Raw genomic sequence first — 16,990 nt, 5'->3', positions numbered from 1 at the left:
TGGAGAGACATCTTTCTTGCTCCCTAAAAGAATAACTGTCATCAGAATTTATATTTTTTCTCCCTAACAAGTTGACCCCTTGGCAAAGGTACTGAAATTTAAAAATAGGGTTAAACTTTAAAAATTAGAGTTTTAGAGACCTACTCTCCCTCCCTCAGCCCCCTTTTAAACTCAAATTAGAATGAATGATTATGATCTTTTCCAAATTTGGCATTTCTTTGACACCATAAATCCACTTGAAGTTTATTTTCAACCAAATACATGCAGAATTTAACGATAAGAAGGAGTCAAAAGGATGTTGCATCTGAAAAACAAAACCTTTATTAAACTTATCTCCTACTCTGGTTCTCTTTCCAAATCACTAAATGTCTGATTTCACTTAAGCTCCTTGCTTCTTGCAAATGCCAAGGACACAAAAACTTTTCAATTAAATTATGGCCTAAAACATGGTTGTTTTCTCGCCAAGATAATGTTTAAGCAATTTCTGAACTGATGGACATCTGGTTAGGGTGATAAAAAATGAAAGATCTACAGGTAGGTTAAGATTAGAACACTGGTTTATCAAGTAGCTAGATGGGCAATACTAAAACAAAGAAAAATAATTCCAGGTGGTTCAGATAGTGTCCTTTAAAAAATTGGTTTATGATATACCAAGAAAAGATGTTCATTCTCTCATTTTTGTTTTTTTTCACTCGTCAACATGGATAGACCCTCTACCACTGGGCACCTGCATTATGGAAACACATAAAACTGAAGAAATCATTTAAGAAGTAACACAAAATAGTATGTAATTTGGCTCAAAATTAGAGGCACGGATGTAAGTGCTATGAATTTTAGGGAAAAAAGACCAGAAAAAGGTCCAGAGAAATAGTGAGAACTGAGCAAGGACATTTAGCCACAATGATTCCAAATCAATGTTTCTGTTTAGTGGGACAATAAAGTCCACAGACAAAAAGTTCAGGACACAGACGTTAAGTCCTGTTGCATCTTTTTGTGTTTTGGTTAGCTCTTATACAAGAGTTCATTGGCTAGTCCCTTTAAAAAGATGACTTCTTAGTAAAGAGGCACAAGTGCTGCCCATTCTAGAAATATTTATTAGGAATCTATTATGTACAATGGCAATGTACCAGGTGGGCATGGGGGAGAGGGAGGATGGAGAGGTCCAAAATCAGTGGGAAGAAAGTAGCTGAATAGTGTTCAGAGCACCGTCTTTGAGGCAGGTGAAGATAAGAATAAATCCCAGCTCCTCAGTTCACCGGATGGGTGGTCCTGGACAAACCACCAGCCCTTTGCACATGCACAGATACAACTATGATGCGAGGCAGCCCATGAAAAGGGTAGGCAAAGGGTACCACCATGTACCCGGAGCATTTAGCAGAGCCAGTGATGGCACCCACAGTGCTCATGGAACACCTCCGGGAGGGGAGTCATTGGATTTCAAAGCATCAGAGCTTCAAAACCCAGATAGGAGCCCAGCAACTCAGATGGTGAGGGAGAGGAAGGAGCAGGAAGGCAGGGGCTGCAGTGGGGAAAGGCCTCACCTGTTTGGGTACATGGGGCACTTTGGCCTGACCACACATTTGGCCTAAAACAGCCATGAAGAAGAGACAGATGGTCCATGACCGCTGGATAAAAACAGGCTGAACTTTGAAAGCTGGCCTTGCATGCCCTCTGAGGAGTAAGGTCTTCTCTGCTCTTGATGGAGTGTCACTGAGGGTCTACAGTCCAAGGGGTACCTGGATTTGATGGAGGTTGTGAACTTGGATGACTTGACAGATGCCAGGAAGAAAGACGGATGGGGAGAGCTGCCTAGCAGCAGAATGCTCAGGCAGGAAGTTGTTGCAGCAGCACAGCCAGGAGACAGAGGTGGCCTGACTTAGGAGTGGAGGTCGTGGCAAAGGACAGTGGGGACAGATGGGAACGAGATTCAGAGGTAAAACTGACAATACTTGGCAACACACTGAAGGAGGAAAATGCCTCAGACAGACACTGCAAGTGCCTATACTCCCCAAGGAGGCGACTCGTTGAATAGTTCCTTGTCACTCTGGATTGGAGTCACACACTAAAGATGGCTTTGTTAGGAAATGCAAAAGATAAGGCTGTTGACTTATAATACTTACTGACAATGTGTTTTCTGTATATGGTATTTATGATATCTTTATTAACTTATAACAATTTTAGTTTTTTAATTGAGGTGAAATTCACATCACATATTAACCATTTAAAAATGTATGCTTCAGTGGCATTTAGCAGTCAAAATGCTATACAACTATCAGCTCTGTCTAGTTCCAAAGTATTTTCATCACCCCCAAAGGAGACCCAGGCCCCATTAAGCAGTTACTCTCCACCGTCCCCTCGCTCCAGCCCCTGGCAACCACCAATCTGCTGTCGTTATGGATTTACTATTCTGGATAGTTCATACAATTAGAATCACAAAATATGTGACCTTTTGTGTCTGGCTTCTTTCACTAGCATAATGTTTTCAAGGTTCATCCAAGATGTACCATGTATCAATACCTCATTCCTTTCTATGACATCTTTACTTTTGGAAGTGGAAAAGCAAATGGAGTAAACTACTTTTAGCGTTTGATGTGAAAAGTATTCGTTCTTACTCTCCCCCCGGAAACTAGAAATAACTATGTTTATATTTGTTATATTTGATAGAAACATTCTTCAGAGGAAGGGAATCTCTTTTGATGTGCTTTAATCTCTCTCTTTCTCACACACACACACACACACACAAACACAATTTTTAAAAAAATTATACGGTGGCTTCTATCATGATATAATTAAATGATGAGTTTTAAAAACTTTATTGTAAGTTGTTGATGGTTCCCTCCAATGGAAAGCAACTTAATAATAGAAAAATTTTGACAACTAAGAAAAAAATGTATTCCTCTCATAAATATTTATTACTTAAAAACTAAAGATTTTAAGGGAAACAAAGTTTTATTTTGGAAGTGTGCTTGAGAGAAGAATGGAGCAGGGATTATAACACAAAGAGTTTAATACAACAACAATGAAAGCTCTTTAATAATATGTAGACACTTATATTAAAAAAATTTTTTAAACACTGAGGTTCAATGCATATGTAGATGTAATCTCTTGGTACTAAACTTACTAGGAAAGTAATATTTATTTAGTGGCCCAGTTTCACTAGTATCACCTAAACAACACACTATGCACCAAGCATAAAGTCCCACATTGCTGTTTATATACATCTGAAGCTAAATCAAGCCACACACTGAATAGTAATAACTAATATTTGTATCACACTTGAGGTAAAAAGCACTTTGTATGCATTAGCTCCATTGACAACCCTGTAGGTCAGGATGGAATATTATTATCACTAACCCGATTTTAAAGACAAGAACCTTAGATGGGGTGGTAGCACTGGGATATTGAATTCCTAGACCACTTTGCTATTAGATGAGAGTCATTTCCTTGTAGTTTCACTTTTCAGCCACTTATTCATTTTTCCCATCTTTGGGCTGTAAGAGAAATTTTACCTTTGCATGAACACCCTAGAAGCAGTGGGTCCTCCCAAAGAAAGAATAGCATTCTGTTGTTTCATGCTTTTGTAAATGACACTCCCTTCCATGCCTGGGCATTTCTTTAAAATTTACTCTTGGTTTATAACTGCAGAAAGTAAGATTCAAAAACCTAAACTTGTCAGGTAAAATGGAACACAAAAAAATAAGGTAATATATTATATATTTATATGTTTTATATAAACATATAATATACACTTTTTGCAAATATTTTTTATATATTATGTTTATAATATGTATATTATCTGTTTTCTAAAACTCAAAAACACATATAATCTATTTACAATGAAATCAAAGGAAAAAAACTTTTAGTCTAAAGAACTGCAGACTTCTGGCATCTTTCCAAAAGTTTTCTGTGGAAAGAGAGACATAAACAAGTTCTACCAGCACTAATCCTGAATATTCCATTAGCTTCATCTTGCAAAGTATTCCTAAACCTGCATATGGAGACGGGCTAAGAGCAGATTATGTGATGACGCCTCTCAACTTTGATATTGACAAGGGCCAACGTTCACACCAACTGTTCGTTGGAGTGCCACAACTTATGTCTGCTCTCAACTGGGATTTGCAGTGGAGGCCACAGAGGCTGTAGTGGACAGACATGCCCTTCCTCCAAGCACAGAATTAGCAAACATGCATCTGAAACGCCAGAGAACCGCTGATTCTCCAGTGATGGCAGCTCCAGTCCTGCTGCTTGAAATACCAGCCTCTTGGCAAGGCTCTTAGGTGAGTCTTCTCTGATAAAAATGCACTAACCCTGCCCAAACCTTCCTAAACAGTCCCGGTAATGAACTGCTCTCTGGTTACTGTAAGGTGTGGCCAACACAAAACATGAGTCAGAGGGTCTAACTTATACCACTGGGTGAACTTGGGAAGTCAATGAAATTTTGTTTTGTTACCTTTGGGGAGTTGATACCTTTGTCTGAAATCCTATGCGATTACATAAATACAAAAAATAATGTTAACAAGGGTACTTCTTTTTTTTTTTAACATCTTTATTGGAGTATAATTTCTTTACAAGGATGTGTTTGTTAGTTTCTGCTTTATAACAAAGTGAATCAGTTATACATATACATATGTTCCCATATCTCTTCCCTCTTGCGTCTCCCTCCCTCCCACCCTCCCTATCCCACCCCTCTAGGTGGTCACAAAGCACCAAGCTGATCTCCCTGTGCTATGCGGCTGCTTCCCACTAGCTATCTATTTTACATTTGGTAGTGTATATATGCCCATGCCACTCTCTCACTTTGTCACAGCTTACCCTTCCCCCTCCCCATATCCTCAAGTCCATTCTCTAGTAGGTCTGTGTCTTTATTCCCATCTTACTCCTAGGTTCTTCATGACATTTTTTTTCTTAGATTCCATATATATGTTTTAGCATACGGTATTTGTCTTTCTCTTTCTGACTTACTTCACTCTGTATGACAGACTCTAGGTCCATCTACCTCACTACAAATAACTCAATTTCGTTTCTTTTTATGGCTGAGTAACATTCCATTGCATATATGTGCCACATCTTCTTTATCCATTCATCTGTTGATGGACACTTAGGTTGCTTCCATGTCCTGGCTATTGTAAATAGAGCTGCATTGAACATTTTGGTACATGACTCTTTTTGAATCATGGTTTTCTCAGGGTATGTGCCCAGTAGTGGGATTGCTGGGTCATATGGTAGTTCTAGTTGTAGTTTTTTTAAGGAAACTCCATACCGTTCTCCATAGTGGCTGTATCAATTTACATTCCCACCAGCAGTGCAAGAGTGTTCCCTTTTCTCCACACCCTCTCCAGCATTGTTTCTAGATTTTTTGATGATGGCCATTCTGACTGGTGTGAGATGATATCTCATTGTGGTTTTGATTTGCATTTCTCTAATGATTAATGATGGACAGGGAAAGAATTATCTGAATAGAGTTTCCCTAGAAATGGAATAAAAAAGAAATCTCTAAGTAGAGTTTCCTTGAAAATGGAATACAAAATGATAAAATGATGTACCAAGACACTCTCCCCTCAGAATGACCCCTGTAAATCAGCCCTGCTATCATCCTTACTGGCCCGAGTTCCAGAATCCTGACTCTGTGCACTTTCCCCTAATAAGTCAATTATTTACTACCTGCCTGCAGATATCTAATGATCCCATTAAGTTCTCCAGAGTCTGGCATTCACCCATATTGTTGACTCTAAGTCACTGAAAAAAAAAATATTCAGGCTTTAAAAATGTGATTTCTCTTTAATTTTTAATATATAATTTAATAGAAATGTGCCTTTTGACTCTGCTTTTCAAGGGCGATAGAGTAAAACCTTTTTAAAAAAAATTAATTATCTCAAAATACGAAAGATTCAGTTATGCTGTGCATGCAGTTATGCTGTGCATGTGGTTATGGGACCACAGAATACATGTGTCTCAATAAATAGAAACCCTTGAAATGCAGGGCTTTATCCATGTATCCTTTTATGTCAACACTCTTGCAGGGATTTATTCTAACTGTATATAGAGATCCCTTCTTGCCAGTCTTCCTCATGTGGGAGACTTGCTTTCACACCCTCTGTAGGCACATCTTCCTTATGAGTGAAAACACAGGACTCAGTGTGCAAGGCTGCCTCGGGGCTTCCACCACTGATATAGCTGTGCAGCAACGTAGGGTCTGTGAATGAGAACCCTGTGATCCTGCCCGTCTATGAAAATATGAAAGAAGTGAATGTTTTCTACATGAATAAGTCCCTTCTGAGCCTCATCCTTAGGGGTTGCAATTTTCCAGAGCCACAAAGCAGACAAGAAACACAGAGTCACGAAATTGTTCCCTGCGTGTCCAAAATGGTAGACAGATTTTTTTCAAGATGACACCTCCCCAGGTGGTGGGAGAAAAGGACTTGGAAGACAGCAAGAAGATTCTTCAGGAGGAGTAACAACCCGTTGGAAATAAATACTGGCATCTCTTCCATGGTTGCAGAAACAGGCTTTGGGCAAGAAGCTTATGAATCATTCAGAGAGAAATAAACAAACAGAGCAAAGAAAAATGAAAAGTTTTTCCCTCTGTGTCATTCAATGGCATAAACTGATGCCCAGACACAGACGTTTGTAATGTGTGTGAATCGGCTTTGCCTAATCCCAGCTGAAGAAAGTATTCGAGGATATTCATGGCGTGTAAAAATACAGAGAGGCCATGGAGCCAAGGGGCCCGCCAGAGTGTCTGCAGCATTTACAGTGTCAGATCAGGTGAGACCAGCGTCCTCATAATTTCTCCTTCCCACGCATGAGTTTTCCAACACCCCAGCCAGCTCTCCATTCATGAATCACCCTTCCCTTCTCATCTGAGGCAAAACAAACCCTGGTTGCCTGTCATGCATCCTTCTGGCCGAGCCAGCACCGTTCCATTCCTTCCTCTTGGTGGCCAGTGCATATCTCATTCTGGCCTGAAAAACCCTTGTTTAGGACCCTGACTCATCTTACCTTACACTGGACAGCCAGATGGAAAGGGTAATACCGGGGTCCCTAAATGAAGATGTGAGATGGAGTGGATGATCACGTAAGAACCCAGGCACCTGGTTTCCTGGGGTCTTCCACCTTCCAGGCTGGATAAGCCCAGCTTCCCAACTTTGGAAGCCTGACTCTGGGATTTCTCTGGGATGACACGTCAAGAACAAAGATTCTCCAGAGGACTTCCTTGGGATATAAAAGATCTTGTTGCTCTTTCATTGTCTGTAGGAGACTTCCTTTCCCCAGCGGACATAAAATAAGATGATATAAACACAAGATGGAGAAAACATAACTGGGAATCCCAATAGCTTTTGGGTTACAAGGCAAAAGATGAGAAAAAGAAAAGCCACTCCTACTCCTAGGCCAAATATCAGAATCAAGCTCTTCTGCTCTCACATTAATTCCCATTTGCACATTTCAGAGAAAAGGGAAAGGACAAAATCCTGAGATTTATGATGTAGGCTTGAACCTACTCCTTCCTGGCTGGTCACAGAGGAGCAAGAATTCACTAAGCACTTTGAAGAGTGGGGATGGATCCAACAGGCCAATGACCTAACAATCCACAATGCAAGACAGAAGTAATGCTAACCATGACCTTGAACTTGTATAATCTGCTTTAAGCCATGAAGACAATATTAAAGGATAAATACTGTGCACAGTGAAATCTATGAAGTTATTGTGAGAAAAATGAAATTGATTAGCCTTGGGCTTGAAAATTAAATTTATTTACCTGTATTTTCATTTGATAAGCATTCACTAAGCACCTACTGGGAACCAGGTATATCAGTGAATAAAACTGATAAAACTCTCTGCCCTCTTGGGGCTGACATTCCAACTACATAGAAGATTCTTACGACTGAGTTTACAGAACTCAGCATTACGTAGGCAAGTCTGGCGTCAGGGAGGAGAACATGCATGGGCCTCTGGAATGTTTCTGATGAATCGGAAAATTTCTCTTTGGTTCAGAAAGGTCTTTCCTCTCATATGGCATAACTGGGATGAAAAAAGTCCCCATTTAGAGTCTGTTGCTTGGGTCAAGCTGTATCTCATGAAGGCTTATTAGTCTTTACATTCACTGTAGTTTGGCTTCCTGAGATGCTACCATGGTAGAGGACCAGGCAGGTCAATGTCTTTGGAAGAATGCCAAGGGAAAGGGAAAGTGAGTGAGGGCTAGGAAGTGAAGGAGGTAGGAGATACAAGGCTGACTCTGCCTCCCAAACAAGATGCCACTGGTAGCCTACATTTGCCCTGGAGACTAGACAGGTGGGGTGCCTGGCCTCACTTGACACCTGTGTTTTCACTCCCAGGATGTCCCAGGCACATCTAACTAATCTGCCTTCATTGAAATCTCATAGTAAAATTATAAGTTGTTTTAGGCTGCCCAGCATCTATTCTAGTCTTCTCTGGTCTCTTCCTTTATTTTGGGGATCCAAAGAGCATGTTTTCCTGGTGTTCAAACTCAAGGTACTGATAATTATATTGCAATAAATTCCTAATGATTCAAAGGTATATCATCAGCATTATGGGCTTTTAGAGCTAAATGGGGCCATTCAGACCAACCTAACACCACCCCTTTGTTGCAGAGATGATGATTCTGATACTTGCCCTGAATCACACAGCTGGTCCCTGAAAGAGCAAGGTGTGGAATGAACCACAAGGCCAAGGTTCTTTTCACTACTCCAATCTCTTCTCCAGAAGAGGATCTGGACACTTTTTTTCATTCTTATATCACCTACTTCTCTCTGGCCATTTCTTCAAGTTTCCACACTGAGACCAAGGTCTGGTCAGGGACATGGAAAGGTGACACGCACTCTACCAGGACTTGTTAAACATTCTAAAAGGAGGTTGGAAGGAGTCAAGCTGCCCTTAACCTGAGATGTGTTTGCATAGCTCAGGGATTTAAATTATGATGTTAGCATCAATAATTGAAAGAAGGTGACAGGAGTGCATACCTAATATTCAGATATCATATTCCTAAAGGACTCTGAAATGGTTCTTTACAAAGCAAACAATCCCTATTTCAAAGAATAATTCCAAAGAGTAAATAGTTAACATGTGCTAAGTGTGCCCCTACCCTGCTCTTTGTGGGTCAAAGAGCATGCCAGATGACAAGAGATGTGGAATAGCTCTAGGCACCAGGCACCATGGTGAACAGGCTTTGGCACAGCCCTTAACCAGGACAGTCGTCCTGAGAGGCCTGGGCTCAGTTCACAGCAGATCTGGGCATCCTTTCTCATTGTAATATAGCTCGAAGGTCCTACTCCTCAGCCCTTCGGGCTCTTTTAAGTCATTCCTAAGAAGCCCAGATGATTCTGGATCAAAACTACAGTTTTCTTCTCCAGAGTGAGTCTTGGGTATCATTCTGGGGCCTATTTTTTGGCAGATCTAACTCATCCTCATCAGGATAAGAGGAGACCCAGCCGTCCTATGGCTAGACAAGGATGAGGACCAATTGTGGCCATTCCCCATAAGGCCATCCTTCAAAGTCTTTTGCCTTATACCTCTTTGGCCAGGCTTGGATGGCTGACCAAGAGGCAGGGGGTGAGCCTGGCTGCCTAGGGTAAGCCTACCTCTGACTTTAACAGCACATTTCGGTTATCCCTAAAGGGGATGGTGATGACCCAGAAAGGCTTACAGACTTACTCGTTTTTTTCCCAGTAGTAGCAACAATGCTGGCCATAGAATGTAGATTTTCTAATATGCATATCCTCTGGAGCACATTTATGCATATGCCTTTGTTTAGTGCTATTTATTTATTTCAGTAGCTTTCCTAAGGCCACACATATTGATAATACTTTTTTTTATTGTTTAGCAGTTCTTCCCAAGTATTGGAATGGGTTATGCTGATATAATCTATAAAAATATTAATACAAATTGTACTGGAAGATATATTTTCTTTTTTATTATGTAAATGTATATCATGGGGGGTAAAAGCAAATTTACTAAGACCCAATATCAAGAAATAATTATGTGCTATTTTTGCATTCTAACAAAGAGATGAACATTGCTTCTGCTGTTAAATACAGCATGTGTCTCACAATTAGGAATTTAAGTGACAGATTTATTTCTATTATTCATATTACAGCTTAGTTCCACTGATGCAGAGTGACTTGAGATGCTGTGTCCCATCTTGCATTTATCAAGCAGTCCCAATGTGCAATTTGTCCTGTCATTTGGCTCTTGGATGTGTGAAGCTTGGAAATATTGTCATTGTCACTGTCAAAGACAGAAGCAATTTATCTAGAAGGCACTGAAGTGTGCTTCGGAAGACAGTCACTTAATAAAAATGACATCACCTTAAAACATACATTTCCTCATCTGGCCCCTTCTGGTGAGCTGGCCCAAGGATGGTAAAACCATTGTTCTACTCAGTGGCACAAGAACAGTTTCTTTCAAGACAAGTCTGATATCTCCCCTTCTGCTTTCTAATCTGTGGAATATACCACAAAGGGAGAAATTCAGTAGAGCTCTCTAGGCCCTTAAATGTTCACAATGAGAAAATTTTCTAAATGATAAATCAGTATGAAGCACACTGACTGTGTGCTATCTTGACAAATGGATTCAAGGGACAAGCACTGGTGGCAGGTAAAAAAATGTCACCAATTTTTGTCCTTATAGCACTTTATCAATTCATTTTCCTTAGCACACAACTTGTTAGGAATGGGCAAGGAAAGGCACTAAACATTTAGGAAGAATAACATAGAGACAACATTTGGTTGAAGGTAATAAAATAAACACACCAATCTACTGGCTACAAGTCTAGAGCTCTTATAGAAGGCCAGTGGAGGTTAGAAACAAGATAGGTACTGTGAGGCTAACTAAACATGGAATTACCAAGTAGTCCAGAAAAATGAAGACTTATGTTCAAACAAAACCTTTACGTGAACTTTCAAGGTGGCTTTATTTGTAATAGCTCAAAACTAGAATCAATCCAGAGGCCTTTCAACAGGTGAACAGTTAATTGTGACACATCCATTCCATGGAGTACTATTCAGCTAGAAAAATTAACTATTGATACATGGAACAACTTGGATGAATAGCCAGGGAATTCTGCTGAGTGGAAAAAAAAATTCCAAAAGATTACATACTGTATGATTCCATTTATATATCATTTCTGAAATGAAAACATTTTAGAAATAGAGAACAGATTTAGTGGTCACCGGGGGTTAGTGATGGAGGTGAATGGTGGTGGTGGGGGGGATGGTTATAAAAGAGAAACACGAGTCATTATTGTGAGGGCCTTGTTCAGTGTCTTGACTGTGGGGATAGATACATGAATCTACACATGTAGGAAAATTGTATAGGGCTAAATACACATACACACATAAATGAGTACAAGTAAAACTGGGCAAATCTGAATAAAATTGGTGGATTGTATGAATGTGATATTAAATTATAGTTTTGCAAAGTGTGATCATTGGAGAATACTGGGTGAAATGTATATGGGGTCTCTCTGGATTACTTCTTACAACTTCATGTGAATCGATTCTCTCAATAAAAATTTCAATTAAAAATATCATCTCATCCATTTCATTGAGTTAGTTTTTAAATAAAACTACCTTTTACTTATAATTGTTTATCAAAATTTGCAATATATTCATGTTGTTCTGACCAATGGATATACATACTAATTGTAAAGCTAACTCAAACTAGAGAAATATTTTAACTTACACATGTATTATATTTTAGAAAACAATTTTTGAAAATGTCAATTATATATATAGTGTTGGCCAAAAAGTTCCTTCAGTTTTTAAGTAAAAATAAAAGACATTTTTCATTTTCACCAAGAACTTTATTGAACAATATATTCACCATTTTGTTCCACTACCTTCTGCCACTTTTCAGGCAACTTCGTAATTTCATCTTAGCAAAATTTTTTATCTTTTTGAGCAAAGAACTGTTCCAGGTGCCTTTTACAGTCTTCCAGGAAATTGAAAATTTTTCCATTAAGAGAATTTTGTAAAGACCAAAATAAATGGAAATCTGAAGGTGCAATGTCTGGTGAATATGGCGGATGAATCAGAACTTCCCAGCCAAGCTGTAATAGTTTTTGCCTGGTCAGCAAAGAAACACGCGGTCTTGAGTTATCCTGAGAGAACATTATGCGTTTTCTGTTAACTAATTCTGGAGGGTTTTGGTGGAGTGCTGCTTTCAGTTGGTCTAACTGGGAGCAGTACTTGTTGGAATTAATCGTTTGGTTTTCCGGAAGGAGCTCATAATAGAGGACTCCCTTCCAATCCCACCATATACACAACATCAGCTTCTTTGGATGAAGACCGGCCTTTGGTGTGGTTGGTGGTGGTTCATTTCACCTGCCCCATGATCTCTTCCATTCCACATTGTTCCACGTACGGTATCTACTTTTCATTGCCCATCACAATTTGTCTTCAAAATGGAACATTTTCATTATGTTTCAGTAGAGAATCTCATGCGGAAAAACAGTCAAGAAGGTTGTTTTTGCTTAACTTATGTGGAACCCAAATATCAAAGTGATTAACATAACCAAGCTGGTGCAAATGATTTTCAATGCTTGATTTGGATATTTTGAGTATGTCAGCCATCTCCCGTGTGGTATAATGTTGATTGGTCTCAATTAATGTCTAGATTTGATCGCTATCAACTTCAACTGGTCTACCCAACCGTGGAGCATCGTCCAGCGAGAAATCTCCAGCACAAAAATTCACAAACCAATTTTGACACTTTTGATCTGCCACAGCACCTTCTCCATATACTGCACAAATCTTTTTTTTTTGCATTTCAGTTGCGTTTTTACCTTTCTTGAAATAATAAAGCACAATATGACAAAAATGTTGCTTTTTTTCTTCCATCTTCAATATTAAAATGGCTGCACAAAAATTCACCAATCTTGGTAAGTTTTTTTCAATGTACCCTGATATGACAGCTGCCACAATACAATCTAACAAAATTATTTCGAATGAAGTTAAAGACAAGTAAGTGTTACTAGAGCCAGCATACAGGAAAAAAAAACGAACAAACTTTTTGGCCAACCCTATATATATATGTGTGTGTGTGTGTGTGTGTGAGAGAGATATATCAGAGGACATGTGACAGAGTGGGAAATAGATGATTAAACAACAGCTCTGAAATCCATTCTCTCCCTTTCTTCAGGGAGAGGGGAGATGACCCTAGAAAAGAGAGAAATAATCTCCTTGTCAACTTGTTAACAGCAGACCTGCTATTTGCTAGCAGGCAAGTCCTTATCTATGGAATACTTTATGTAGGATGTACTTGTTTGCCTAGAGTTGCTTGTGCTGGAGTTATGGCACATGGCTTACAGGAAAATGTCTCATAGGCTATGTAACGAAGTATAAAATGGAGATGTTTCATAATTCTGTGTAAGTAGTAGAACTGCATATAGAATAAGGTATCTTCTATGTTAATTTGGGCTAGACTGTCTGTGATGCAGCAAGAAAGGACTGAAAGACACGCACTGACAGTCCCAGATGTCAGCTTATTTTGCCTGTGCCTTCTGATTATTTGTTTCCCTGAAATTATTAGCAAAGTTTGGTATGGGATGGGATTTCTGATTTGAATATCCAACACTGTATGTAATCTCACAGGGTAATAAATAGAAGACTTTCAAGTATACACTTATGTATATTAGGATGACATTCTGTGGAAAATAGAAGGGTTATTAGAGACCACAAATGAAATATGATAAAGTTTATGATTGTTAAAGAAGAGTTTGTTCATGATATGTTTTAAACTACCAAAAATAAAATAGCTAGCTAGTGGGAAGCAGCCGCATAGCACAGGGAGATCAGCTCGGTGCTGTGTGACCACCTAGAGGGGTAAGATAGGGAGGGTGGGAGGGAGACACAAGAGGGAGGGGATATGGGGGTATATGTATATGTATAGCTGATTCACTTTGGTATAAAGCAGAAACTAACACACCATTGTAAAGCAATTATACTCCAATAAAGATGTTAAAAATAAATAAATAAATAAAGATAAAAAATAAACAGATGCTGGTTTGGTATTTAGGTTATACTGACTACATTTTAAAAAGCCATGTAGCAATTGTATTTAAAATTACAGTATTTAAAATATGATCAAATTAAATCCTTTGCAACTATTTAAATGTATGATGGAAATATTTGCTATATACTTAAAAATGTGTGGTCAGCTACAACACTTACACATTTTGTAAAAAACTAAACGTAACCCCTAGAATATGTCTTACCTGATTGTTATGTAAAAGGTCTACTCAGAACTAGAGAAATGCAAACTAAAACTACATGGAGATGCCTTTCTCACCTATCAGGTTGGTGAAAATTAAAAAGTATGGCTCACATTGTGCTGGCAAGGCTCTGAAGAAACAGACACTCTCATATATTGCTGTATATGCAGTAAACATTGACACCAATACAGAGGTGTACTTGTGTGTAAATGCATACATTCACACACACATTCCTATTTCTCTCAGCAGTGACCACTGAGAGACTCTGCAGCAATGACATTCCAGTAACAAGGCACACACCTGAAACCCAAGTCCTGGTTTCTAAATATCACTCTCCACTGAAAGGAACCAGACCTTCTTAGAGAAATAGTTAATTCCAGAGCTGGCACATGAAAAGTATGAGATGATATTGAAATATGCTGTGCCGGAAAGTAGGAAAGTGCTCAAAGAATGACAGAAATATGTCCAAAGGACAGGGCACCAGCTTTTAAAGGGTCTCCTGTTAACCAAACTGAGGACAATTTGACCATCAAAATAAATAATGATAGTAATGATTACAACCCACAAAATAAGTAAGAATCCACGAGTCAATGTTGGTATAAATAGATAAAGTTAATGGGAGAGAAGAAAAGTTCTTATAATAGAATAAAAACTAATAAAGGTAGAGATGATGAGATTAGAAAATCACCATTTGGCAACCACCATAGTAACAGAGGGTTCAAGAAAGAATAAGCATCAACGAACCCTAAAACAAGTGGCTAAATGTCTGCTGAGGAATTGGATACTTATATAACTTCAAAGTGTCTCCCCAAAAGACGCCTAGTAATTACAAATGGAGAGTAGTCAATTTTCAGGAGAGAAACTTAGCAGACCCCATCACAAGCAAGTGACAAAGTCATGTGCACTGTGAAGGACACAGCATCACTTCTGTGACCTCCCTGCTAATCACCTGAACCTGATCATGAGGAAATGCTGGACAAACCCGAACAGAGGGTACTGTTTAAACTTCAAAAACAAAAAGGTCAGAAGGATAGAAGGGGAAAAAAAGGGAATCTGCTCTAGATTTAAGGACACTAAAGAGACCAGTCATGTAATCCTGGATTGCATCCTGGGCCATCATTTATTTTTCTTTTGATATAAAGTACGTTAGTCCACAACTTTCAAAATATCAATAAGGACTTTAGATAACATAATAGTACTGTATAAATGTTAATTCTCTGATTTTGGTATTTTATAAGAGAGTAACCTTATATATAAATATAGATAGATAGATAGATATAAGGATATATAAGAATGGTTATGTAAGATAATACCCTAGCTTCTAGGAACTACACCCCGATGTATAGGGGCATCATGTCTTATCATGAAAGGGGGGATGGGAAATGAATGATCAAGTAAATAAACACTTTAGAATCATACATATAGAAGTAGTTTATAATAACTTTTCAACATTTTTGTGTCTAAAATTATTTCATACTAAAAAAATTTAAAGGGCCCGGAGGAAGATGGCAGAAGAGTAAGATGCGGAGATCACCTTCCTCCCCACAGATACATCAGAAATTCATCTACACGTGGAACAACTCCTACAGAACACCTACTGAACGCTGACAGAAGACCTCAGACCCCCCAAAAGGCAAGAAACTCCCCACATACCTGGGTAGGGCAAAAGAAAAAAAAAGAATAAACAGAGACAATAGGATAGGGACGGGACCTGCACCAGTGGGAGGGAGCTGTGAAGGAGGGAAGGTTTCTACACACTACAAGCCCCTTCACGGGCGTAGACTGCAGGTGGCGGAGGGGGAAAGCTTCGGAGTAGCGGAGGAGAGCACAGCAACAGGGGTGCGGAGGGCAAAGCGGAGAGATTCTGGCACAGAGGACCGGTGCCCTCAGGCACACACCAGCCCGAGAGGCTTGTCTGCTCGGCTTCTGGGGCGGGCGGGGCTGGGAGCTGAGGCTCGGGTATCGGCTTTCAGTCGGAGCGCAGGGAGAGGACTGGGGCGGGCGGCAGGAAGAGAGCCTGAAGGGGTTAGTGCACCACGGCTAGCCCGGAGGGAGTCCGGGGAAAGGGTCTGGAGCTGCCGAAGAGGCAAGAGACATTTTTCCCTTTTGTTTCCTGGTGCGCGAGGAGAGGGCATTAAGAGGGCTGCTTGGGGAAGCGCCGGAGACAGGCGCGAGCCTCAGGTAAGGCGCGGACCTCAGAGACGGGCGTGGGACGTTGGGGCTGCCGCCGCCTCCGCCACCGCCACCGCCGCCGCCGCGGGGCCTGTGTGCGAACGCGGGTCACTGTCCGCCCCGCCTTCCGGGGGGCCTGTGCACCCCGCCACTGCCGGGGTCCCGGGACCCGGGGACGGCTTTCCCGGGAAAGCGCACGGAGCGCCACGGGCTGCTGCAACGTCACGCTGGCCTCTGCCGCCGCAGTTCCGCCCCACACTGCGCGCCCCTCCCTCCCCTCTGCCTGAGTGAGCCAGAGACCCTGAATCAGCGGCTCCTTTAAACCCGTCCTGTCTGAGCGAAGAACCGACGCCCTCCGGCGACCTACGCGCAGAGGCGGGGCCAGGTCCAAGGCTGAGACCCGGGAGCTGTGAGAGCAGAGACAGGGAAATCTCTCTGTGCAGCCTCGGAGGCAGCGGATTAAAGCTCCACGGTCCATTTGATGTGCCCTGCGTCTGTGGAGTGCATGAATGGACAGCGAATCATCCCAAATTGAGGAAATGGACTTTGAGGACAAGATTTAAGACTTTCCCCCCTTTTCCTCTTTTTACA

The 16,990-nt window shown here is 40.5% G+C and overlaps 1 protein-coding gene across 2 annotated transcripts in view; it reads right to left on the bottom strand.

Annotated features, from left to right (window-relative positions):
- PID1 (phosphotyrosine interaction domain containing 1) overlaps positions 1-16,990 on the bottom strand; it is a 255,851-nt gene that overhangs the window by 2,283 nt on the left and 236,578 nt on the right. The window lies entirely within an intron of this gene.

Source organism: Mesoplodon densirostris, chromosome 8 (assembly GCF_025265405.1).
Source record: "Mesoplodon densirostris isolate mMesDen1 chromosome 8, mMesDen1 primary haplotype, whole genome shotgun sequence".
NCBI lineage: Eukaryota > Metazoa > Chordata > Mammalia > Artiodactyla > Ziphiidae > Mesoplodon > Mesoplodon densirostris.
The sequence above is the reverse complement of the archived record's forward strand: the minus strand, read 5'-3'. Positions and strand labels throughout refer to the sequence as shown.